We start from the raw sequence: 11,078 nt of genomic DNA on the forward strand, positions 1-11,078 counted from the left end.
GCAGTCTTCCAAACCCCATGTACTTTTTCTAACTGAATCTCAGTTATCAGTTGATTCAACTACTTCTCATCTCAGATGTCCAAATTATTTGCTGTATGATTCCTTTCGCCTCAAAGGTGGTACATGTGTATATGTCCGTTCTGATATTCACTGTCAGAGACTTGGCAATTTGGAATCTCCTCTCTTTGATCTTCTCTGGCTTAAAATCTCTCTACCTCATTCTGTCAAATTCATCTGTTGTCTCTACCGTTCTCCCAACTCCACTAATCACTTAAAGCTCTTTGACTTCCTCTCTTTGCAACTTGACTTTCTCCAGTCCAACTTTCCTAACAGTGAGGTAATTTTCCTTGGTGATTTTCACGTTCACAACTCCAGCTGGCTTCCATTTTCTAGTCACACCGACCCAGCAGGTCGAGATGCTGAGGCTTTTGCAATTACTAATGACCTAGCACAGATTGTTCATTTACCTACAAGAATACCGGACAATCCTAATCATACAGCCAATACGCTTGATCTTTTTCTCACAAACAACCCTTCTAAGTACAAGGTTGAAGTGAGAGGTCCTTTAGGCACTTCAGATCACAACTTGGTGATTGTCTCTTCTCCAATGGAACCTTTATCTCATGGCTATTATCAACCTCGTATTGTTTGGCATTACAAGAATGCAAAATGGGATGACCTGCGAGACTTCTTTTCTTCTTTTCCGTGGACTGATTACTGTTTCAAAAGTTCTGATGTCAACGTTTGCTCAGATCGTGTCATTGAAATTATTCTTGCAGGAATGGAATCCTTTATCCCACACTCCACTTTAAAATCTCGTCCTTTATCTAAACCTTGGTTTTCCAATAAATGTGCTAAGGCTGTCCAAGAGAAGAATGTTGCATATCGTAATTGGCTTGTTTCTAATTCTTCAGTTTCATTTTCTGCCTACACCAAAGCTCGCAACAATTGTAAAGCAATTATTAATCAGTCCAAACTAGAGTTTGAACAGGCTAAGAGTAGAAAACTTGCTTCTTGCCCTAAACGTAGCCGAGCATTCTGGTCTCTTGCCAAAGCTATTGGCCGCAACTTTTGCCCATCTCTGCTCCCACCTCTGTACAAACCAGATGGTTCTGTTGTCACTGCAGCCAAGGATAAAGCTGACCCTAGCATCCCATTTTTCTTACAGCTCGTGTATTAATGATCTTGGTAAAACACCTCTCACCATTCCTAACACGCTCCATTCAATGCCTCCTGTGGTCTTCCGTCAAAAGGATATCAGAAGGATTTTGATGAATCTTGATGCTAAGAAAGCTCCAGGTCCTGATGGTATTTCTCCACTTGTTCTCAAAACCTGTGCTCCTGAACTTACTACGTATACTTGGCCGCCTTTTTTCACTTTCTTATTCCAAAGGTGTTTTTCCTTCTGCTTGGAAATTTGCTCATATCCAGCCAGTTCCTAAAAAGGGTGACAAATCCCTCCCATCCAATTATCGTCCCATTGCAATTACTGCTACTCTTTCTAAAGTAATGGAGAAATCAATTAACCGCCAACTCTTAAACTACCTAGAAACCTTCCGTCTGATCAACAATCGCCAGTATGGATTCCGTCAGTGTCGATCCACTGGTGATATTTTGGCTTATGCTACCCATTTATGGACTAATTCAATGGAAAGGTTCGGTGAAACACAAGTAGTTGCTCTGGACATCTCGAAGGCTTTTGATCGTGTTTGGCATAACGGTCTTCTAAACAAGCTTCCATCTTATGGTTTGCCAACTGTTTTTAGTAATTGGTTATCCAGTTTTCTCTCTGATCGCTCACTGAGGGTGATGGTAGATGGCTCTCTGTCTTCTAACTTCTCCACTAATGCCGGTGTCCCCCAAGGTTCAGTTCTTTCCCCCACTCTTTTCCTCTTGTATATCAATGACCTTCTTCCATTGACTGGAAATCCTATCCATAGTTTTGCCGATGATAGCACATTGCATTCAACTTTCCATTTTGAGAAACCTTGTCCTGCTCAATCAGCTTCAAGTTCTCGAAAATCTGCTGCCAATTCCTTAAATGCCGATCTTTAGGTAATTCTCCAGTGGGGCAAAGACAACTTAGTTGATTTCAACCCTTCTAAAACTCAGTCTTGTCTTATATCTCGCAAAAAGGATTCTTCTGCTCCTATGCTTATCTTTAGTGACACTCCGATTTCTAGGCAAAATGATATATCTCTTTTGGGGATTACCCTGACTTCTAATCTCTCTTGGCATAAGCACATTACAAATATTGCTTCCTCTGCCTCTAAAAAACCTGGTTTTCTCTTTCGCTCTCGGCGTTACTTTTCTTCCAAACAGCTGCTCACTCTGTATAAATCGCAAATCCGCCCTGCCATTTAATATTGTTCGCACATCTAGGGTGGTGCCCCAAAACCTCTCTCAGGCTTCTTGATTCTATTCAGTAGGGGGCAGTTAGGTTAATTAATGATTCATCTCTAACAGATTTTCTCCACTCGCTTTCTCATAGACGTACTGTTTCTGTGCATGCCTGTTCTACAGATACTTCCATGGGCACTGTTCTTCTGAATTGGCTTCTGTAATTCCGGCTCTCTCTTTCAAAACAGTCCGAACACGTGCCGCCACCAGTCAACATCCATTTACTGTCCAACCTCAAACCCACAGAACCAACTTTTCATCTTCCTCATTTATTCATTCAACTGCTGTTTTCTGGAACAACCTTCCTTCATACGTATTTCCTGAAAATTATAATCTACAGAAGTTCAAGTCCAATGTCAACAAATATCTTCTTTCGTCTTCTCAACCTCCAACCCAAGCACGGTACTAAGTACTATAGGTTCTAATACCTCTCGTGTTTGGGGTTCTCATAAAAAGAAAAAAAAAAAAAAAAGACCACCTTACAGACAATTCCAGCTCATGTTGCAACACTTTCATTGGAAACTCGCTTTTCTTTTGATTACATTTTAATTCATAAAATTATATTTACTTGTGTTGGGAAGTTCCACCATAATTTAAAATTATTCATGTCCAATGCAATATTGATTTAAAATAAAATAAATCGCAATCAGACAACTATTATTACGATTCTTAAAATTATATTATTGTCTTAAAAGCTTAATGTTCATTTTCAATTAAAAATCGTTAATATTATGGGAGCAATTATAAGTATTATTTTGCATTAAAGACTAATTTGGGACTCACTGTCAAGGAAAAAGGTTGAAAAATTGCATTTGATGAGAGTTTTTTTTTGGAACTTCTGGTCACGAATTCAAGAGAAGTAATGTGAATTGGAAAAACGATCTCAGCTGCCAAATTTCTATCATAGGTTAAAGCCATTGTGAGGATCGAAATATCAGCTTCCTAAAAAATAGGGGTATAATTATATTCTTTAATTATAAGATGTAGCTATCAATATTTTAATTAATTAATTAATTAATTGTGAAATGTAAAACAATAGAATTTGGTGGGATATTTTTCGGAAATATATTGTACATATATGAACAGAAGAGTTTATATTTAAATATTAATTATTATAAGTATATATCTTTATCTATTAAGAAATCATGCGTCTAAATACAAAATACTTGCGTCTTACATTTTGTGTATTGACTCAATTGTTTTAACATACATTTTTAATAAGAATAAAATACATGTGTGTGGAGGGTTAACAGTAATGAGAATCAACATTTGTTTATTCCCAAAGATAAATCTTCGCTGTTTGTTGGTGTAAGGTAATAATAATACGTACCTGATTATACAACATATTACTGATTCCCACAAAACTGTTATTTTTTATGCCTCCCATAGTTCCCACTGTAGGTTTCAGTACTTTATATCTGTAAAATAAATCATTTAATTAAAATTATTATACATTAAATTATACAACTAAAAATTATTAAAATTGATTTTCATTAATTGCTTCGAACTGTACTCTCTGAGTATAAATTTATCCTCACCGAACTAAAGCAGCTGTAGTCAGACAGTTTTGTATAGTTAATTTATTTTAAGTAAACCGCAAATACCTTCGTTTGCATTGCTACGTTATATTTATTCACGTTACCCATTAAGTGGACATTATCAAATGATGGATAATATCCAGTGGCAACCTAAAGTGCTATTAATTCGCAACGTATTTTATTCTGTTTGATTGTACTTTTGGTAGTGTTTTTTAACGACCTCGTGTTTATTGCAATCCGGTGTATAAAGATGGCTTTTTTATGTCTTGTACATAATGGATGTACAAGATGGCTGGATTGGCTTTTTTATGTCTTGTACATAATGGATGTACAAGATGGCTGGAATGGCTTTTTTATGTCTTGTACATAAAAAAGCCATCCCAACGAGCCACGATACGATTTACTGAGTAGTCTCTGATTTAACCATTAGAAAGAGACTCAGAGAGGACATAAGGAGATTTAAAACAAAAAAAGTGGAACAAGCATTAAGGGAAGACAAAGGACTTAAATCAGTAGCCATAAGCAGTAATGCAGAAAGGCAAATGATATTGAAACTGAAGAATAGCGATGGTGTACTTATAAACAGCAGAGAAGGCATAATTCAAATAGCAGAAGACTACTATAGAGAATTATACAAGGAGCGAGGGAATGATACCAGCAGTGGGGAAGATGGATTGCAAAGTAGCAACACATACGACATACCCAATATTCTTCCTGATGAGGCAGAACATGCATTGAAGAAAATGAAGAATCGGAAAGCACCGGGGGAAGATGAAGTTACTGTAGAGTTGTTAAAATTGGGAGGAAGAGACATGACACAAAAACTGGCAAGACTTCACAAAATGCATTAGAAAAGATGTGACGCCTAAAGGGTGGAATAATAAAATCAAAGTTTTGCTGCCTAAGAAAGGAGATAAATCAGAAACTGGAACTTATAGACCAATTAGCTTGTTATCCCACATCTACAAGTTGTTCACAAGGGTCATTAGTAACAGATTATAAACAATACGTGATGAGAATTAACCGAAAGAGCTAGCTGGCTTTAGGACAGGGTTCTCAACTATTGATCACCTTCACATAATATCACAGCTAATGGATAAAAGCAAATGAATATAAAACACCAATATGCCTGGCATTTGTAGATTATGAAAAGGAATTTGACTCCATACAGCATAATGCAATGTTTTGGGCACTGGAATGACAAGGTATAGATACTTAACATATTATGATTTTGAAGAAAATATATGAGAATGCTACCTCCTTTATTAGACTAGACAAAGACAGTGGGAAATCAAAAATTAAGAGAGGAGTTCGACAATGAGACACAATATCCCCGAAGATGTATACTGCTGCCCTTGAGGACACTTTCAAAAGATTAGACTGATCGCAGAAAGAAGTAAATATGAATGGAGGGTACCTAAACCGTTTCCGATTTACAAACGAGATTGTGGTCATAAGCCACGATCCCAAAGAATTAGACCAAAATCGTAGTCAGTTATGAAGTAATACAGAAGTAATAATGAATAATGAAGTAATAATGAAGTAAATAAAAAGTAATAATGAAGTAATACAGAAGTAATAATGAATATGGCTAAAACAGAATTAATGATGAACAAGTATGCCACAGAGAGGGATATAATCCTTGAAGCAGAGGTAATTGAAAAGGAGGAGTTATATATTTATCCGGGACAAGTCATAAATGGCTGGAAATCAAGACAAGAATATATTTTGGATGGATACATTCAGGAAATATAGTCACAACTGAGGCGCAATATCTAAATTTGTCCGAAATGTAAAATAATGTACCAATGTATGCTGTCCACCATGATTTTTACAAGTCAAACTTGGGCACTCGCCAAAAATATGGAAGACACGGTGAGAACGACACAGCGCAGAATGGAACGAATTATATTGAGAATCAGACTGCCAAATAAGAAGAGAAACACATGGATTAGGCAGCAAATTGAAGTAAAGGACATACTTATCAAAATTAAAGAACTAAAATGGTATTGCGCATTACTCATATCTCGAAGATTTGATGACAGATTGGCTAAGAAAATAACTGAATGATACCCGAGAGGAGCTAGAAGAAAACCTGGAAGACTACGACGACGATGGACTGATGCAATTCATGAGTTTGTGGGTAGTAAATAGATGGCCATTACACAAAACAGAAGGAACTGGAAAACTGCTGGAGAGGCCTTCATCCTGCAGTGGATTGAAAATGGCTGATGATGAGGATGTCTCTGATTTTCTCTCCTCGACTGTTGAAACATAAAAATATGTTCTTAGCTAGCAAATGCTAAATTTGAAATATGTATTTTGAAGATTGTTAAATCTACTCTTTATATTACTCCTTGATTCCTTAGAATTGAAGACCAGAAGTTTATATTTAGGAAAATTTAAAGCTGCTTGTATTAACAATTTTGGGTAATCTTATTTTTCCCACTTTTCTGCAAGATTTGTTCTTGTTTTAGGTAAAAATTCAAAGAATTTTAAAAGCATTAGAAATCTGGTCGATTTTAATTGATTTCTATTGATTTATATTCCTTGTCGTTAGTGTTACACATTGATTATCTCCAGTTTCAACGTATATTACTTAGGGAATATTTTCTGTATTTTATCGGCTTTTCAAATAAGCAAACTATTTTCTAAACCTTGTATTTATCTTCGAAGACTGTGTACTGTGCTAATGTTTTTATTTTTATGAATCGTTAAACACAAAAATAATTAACATAATCGCTCAAAAGTGTTTCATTAATGCAATAGGTAATTCGTTTTGATTGTAGGTGCTACTTACCTGAAGTTTAAGACGTTTGCTAAAGTCATCATCGCAATCGCGTTTTCTCCTCCAGTTATAACCAACTTCCCATTTTTGTTCCGAAATGTTTCAAACTCGTAGGGAAGCTTAAACGAGATGAAATATGTTGCAATCGATTCTATGATAAAATATTGATGCTTAACCAATATTTATAATTCTAACTTATAAATAGCTATTTTCAAACAAGTTTCGGTTTTGGGTTGATTTCTTACAGCCTAAGAAATTCAAAATAATTATCTTGAATGGAATATTCGTTATACTCACAAGTACCAAAGCAGCATTCAGCTCAACACCGTTTAAATTTTTACAATTGTAGAAGACCGATGATTTTAATGAACGAAAATTCATTGCAAAATGAACTTCTTTGCCAACCTCCATTGAATTCGATGGGAAACAAGGTCTTCTGAATATCTCGATGGAGTAACTCTTTCTCAATTTGATCCCACTTTTAGGTTCTGACGCCTGAAACATTAAAAGTATAATCAATTTAGCTATATATGTCTTTTATAATGTATTGTATAATGTAGAATTACACTATATTATTACAACTCATATTTGAAACAAGAAATCCAAAATGGCTGTATGAAGGAATATTATCGTATTCGATTTTGCTGTTTCATATATTTTCTAATATAGTGTAATTAAAATAATTATTAAAATTTTAGACTGTTTTATTTTCATTACGGTGTGTTTGAATTACTTACATTCCCACCTTCAATCATGCGAGAATGATACGAAACGAATACAGCATAGTAGATCCCAGGCATACTCTGTGTAATGTACATCGGTAACTTGTCAACAAGATCCCTGACGTTCACGAAAACAAACCATCTCATGAAATATTTAATATGAACAGGAACCTAAAAATAAATTATTAAGTATAAGAAAGAAACGTATATAAGAAATATTCTATACAATTTATGGGCAAACAAATGCATTACATATTGTGGATCTCATTGAATTTTTTCTCCCGCAAACCTTTATTTTTATTCCGGAATATACAGACAAAAGAATTCACACAACCACAGACACAATATACTGCGCATCATAGCATATTAACATGAAACCTTACCTTATTTAAAACCTCCACAGCAGTGTTTTCACATTCAGCCAGAAATATTATGAACAATTTATGAATATTGTAAGAATAACGCTTTACAGGATTATAAAAATCATAAATTTCTAAAATCATCTTTAGTCCTCTCTCAGTACTAAACAGTGTGTGGGAATATCCTCGCATGGATAACGCTCCAGCTGTACACGACACCATGGCAGGATCTGCTGAAAATGAAATGGCCATTTTTATTACTAGAACAAGAAATAGATTCGAACGGAATAAAAATCCCATTTGACTAAATATCGATAACAAATTAACTTTATATTCGAGAACACTGCCAACATGCAAAGAGATAAACTGTGAATGTGAAAAACAAGTAAAAATAATTAAACTTTATCATTATTTTTAATATACTTCTTCCAGTTGGAAGGGGAGTTTCCACCCTGAGAAGAGTACTTTTAACAAGTGCAAAGGGTGGTTATTATATCCGGTTTTACTATTGTTCGAGGAACTCTCTAATTATCCTATAGGTGTTGAAAATCACGGCTTTCTAGAATTCAATGTAAGCGTTCTACTGATAGTTTCTTATAGAGGCTATTGGGCACCATGCTAGTGGTGGACATGGTCATCGAGATGATCATAGCTTCAACTACCACATTGTGTTTAGCAAGCGGGTGGTCAATTGCTGGAATAATCTTCCATTTGTCGTTGTGGAAGTTGACAACTTAAATAAATTCAAGGTAGAACTACACAAACGTTTGGAGCGAACTGATGGGTGAAACGGAAAACTTTTTTTTTTGGTTGAATCTGTATATCAATTACTTGCCACATTCTTTGGCTTCCTGTCTTAAGTCTGTGTACTTCCTGATCTCTGTTTTCTGGAGGTTGCTGGTGTTGGCCAATTGTCTCCATCAGGCGTTTAGTTCTTTCCTTCTTGTCGATGTGGGTTATGACTGGTCTGTTGTGAGGGATTGCCTTGTCCATTATTATGGCTCGTTTCCAGGATAGTTTTTGTGAGGGATCTCCAGCAAGCCCTGGGTTCATAATTGCAATACGGTACACATTCTTTGATTTATTTTTATTGTTATTAACTGTTGATGTTTTATTGGTGATGACTAATAATTGCTCATTCTTTATATGTGGTAACAAAATAATTTTAAAAATCGATTTTAATCATAAATGATTCGTAATATGTATGTTGGTAAAATATAAAAATTAGTTATGAATTGATAATGATATTTTATGTTCCAATTCATTTCATGATATTTTATTATATATTCAGTTTTCTTTACTTATAGTTAAATGAATCTACGACATCATGTATAAAATACTGACTGTCTATTTTTAGGAATATGTTTTTTGTAAATACTCATATTTCAAACAGAAAAGAATTATTTAAGAATTTTAAGGAATAGTAATTGCCTGATTCTTCAGCGTAGACAATAACTATATCACTTCCAACAGATAAATCTCCATGATAGAGATCGTCTAGAAGCTTTGGTACAGCTGAACACTTCCACATTTCCAGCGATTCGTTCCCACGTGGATCTGTGCAAAATAACATTATTTAAGGCAGGTTGATCAAAATCAAGTATCATTTTATCTCTAAACAAAAGAAGAAACCGATATGTAAAAAAACTATTAGACTGCTCATTAATCTATTTTTAATTGTGAGGTAAAATAATACTTTAAATAGATACAAAACTCTGAAAAAGTAACACAAAGAGATCGATTAGTATTTTGAATGCTGGTGACAGGAAATCTCTCATCATTTTTGCCTATTAGTCCCGTGTGGTATTTCATTCTGTTTCTTTAAAAGTATAGAAACTTAAATTTATCTAACAAGAAACCTAACAATGTGACACCAGCTTAGACCAACAAACCAGCTTTGGAACTTACTGAGTTTCGCTATAGGTAACAATTCAGTTGAACTGAATCTGAGGCCCAGCAGCGTAAAAATATTAAAATCTATAAACCTTTTTACCTTTCAATATTTGGTTAAACAGAGAAATAGAAACTGATCCAATGCGATTTTATAAATCCGACCTTGCCCATGAACTACTAAAACTCTCTTAATATCATTAGCACAATCGAAATCTCATGGTTTCTTAGCCCCAGTAATTTTAATAATAATTTCAAAACATTTCAAAAGGTTGCTGCAGTGATAGTTTTTATTCTGAACAGTGTAACTCTCTCCTGAAAAATAAACGAACTTGACCATAGCGCGATAGTAATAGTAATAGTAATAGTAGTAGTGGCATGTGATGCAAGAAAGCAAATGTATGAGCTTATGCAGCATCAGCCAAAAAAAAAAAATCACACCATACCCTGCAAATGCCTATCCAGTTCTTCCTTAAATTTGTTCAACCTATCAACTTCCACAACGACAGATGGAAGTTTGTTCCAGCAATTAACCACCCGCTGGCTAAAGGCAAATTTCCGCACATCTATTCTACATCTGTCTTTTCTTAATTTGAATTTATGCCTCCTTAGGTTCGTAATCTGAACAAGAGGAAGGATCCCATCAGAATTCAGCGTGCTAAAGGCAAATTTCCGCACATCTATTCTACAACTGTCTTTTCTTAATTTGAATTTATGCCTCCTTAGGTTCGTAATCTGAACAAGTGGAAGGATCCCATCAGAATTCAGCGTGCTCAACCCATTCATTCGATCATTGTAGAAGTTTGATATTCCAAGAACGAAACCTCAGGAATTTAAATCGAATTCTGCATCAGAATAGAGAGCACAAAAATGAAAAAAAAAAAAATCAATTCAGTTAATGAAAAACACATTTCTAACCGAACTATGCTGTGGAAGTTGGACCTTCTAGCATTTGAAAAGACTCTTATTTCTTCTATCTACAAATATCTTCTATCTACAAACTATCGTCTTCCTGCCATTATCCATGAGAGAAGACTCGTCTTTTCTGTAAAAATGATGGTTGGCATTATTTCGCACCCAGACTTCTGGGCCAACTGCAGTTGGAGGATCCCGGTCCAAGCCTTCGGGCCAATCCAGTCCTCCAGGCCACCCCAAACCGGTTAAAGTTATCCGATCGCTTCATACCCGTGCAAATGCTGCAGTACGTATACTCCTTGGATGGCGACCTCTACAAGTTCGCAGTGGATAAAAAATACAGGCTGAACTTACTCCATCGACTTCCTTCTCAGGACCATGTCACAGGGCATTAGAACCTGCTCCCAAGGACCTGTCCATCATTCCCATGGATCCCTCACTACATTGCTCCAACTTTCTGCGCCTG

The sequence above is a fragment of the Mastigoproctus giganteus genome, chromosome 4, assembly GCF_048544385.1.
Source record: "Mastigoproctus giganteus isolate SK-2022 chromosome 4, ASM4854438v1, whole genome shotgun sequence".
NCBI classification, from domain to species: Eukaryota; Metazoa; Arthropoda; class Arachnida; order Uropygi; family Thelyphonidae; genus Mastigoproctus; species Mastigoproctus giganteus.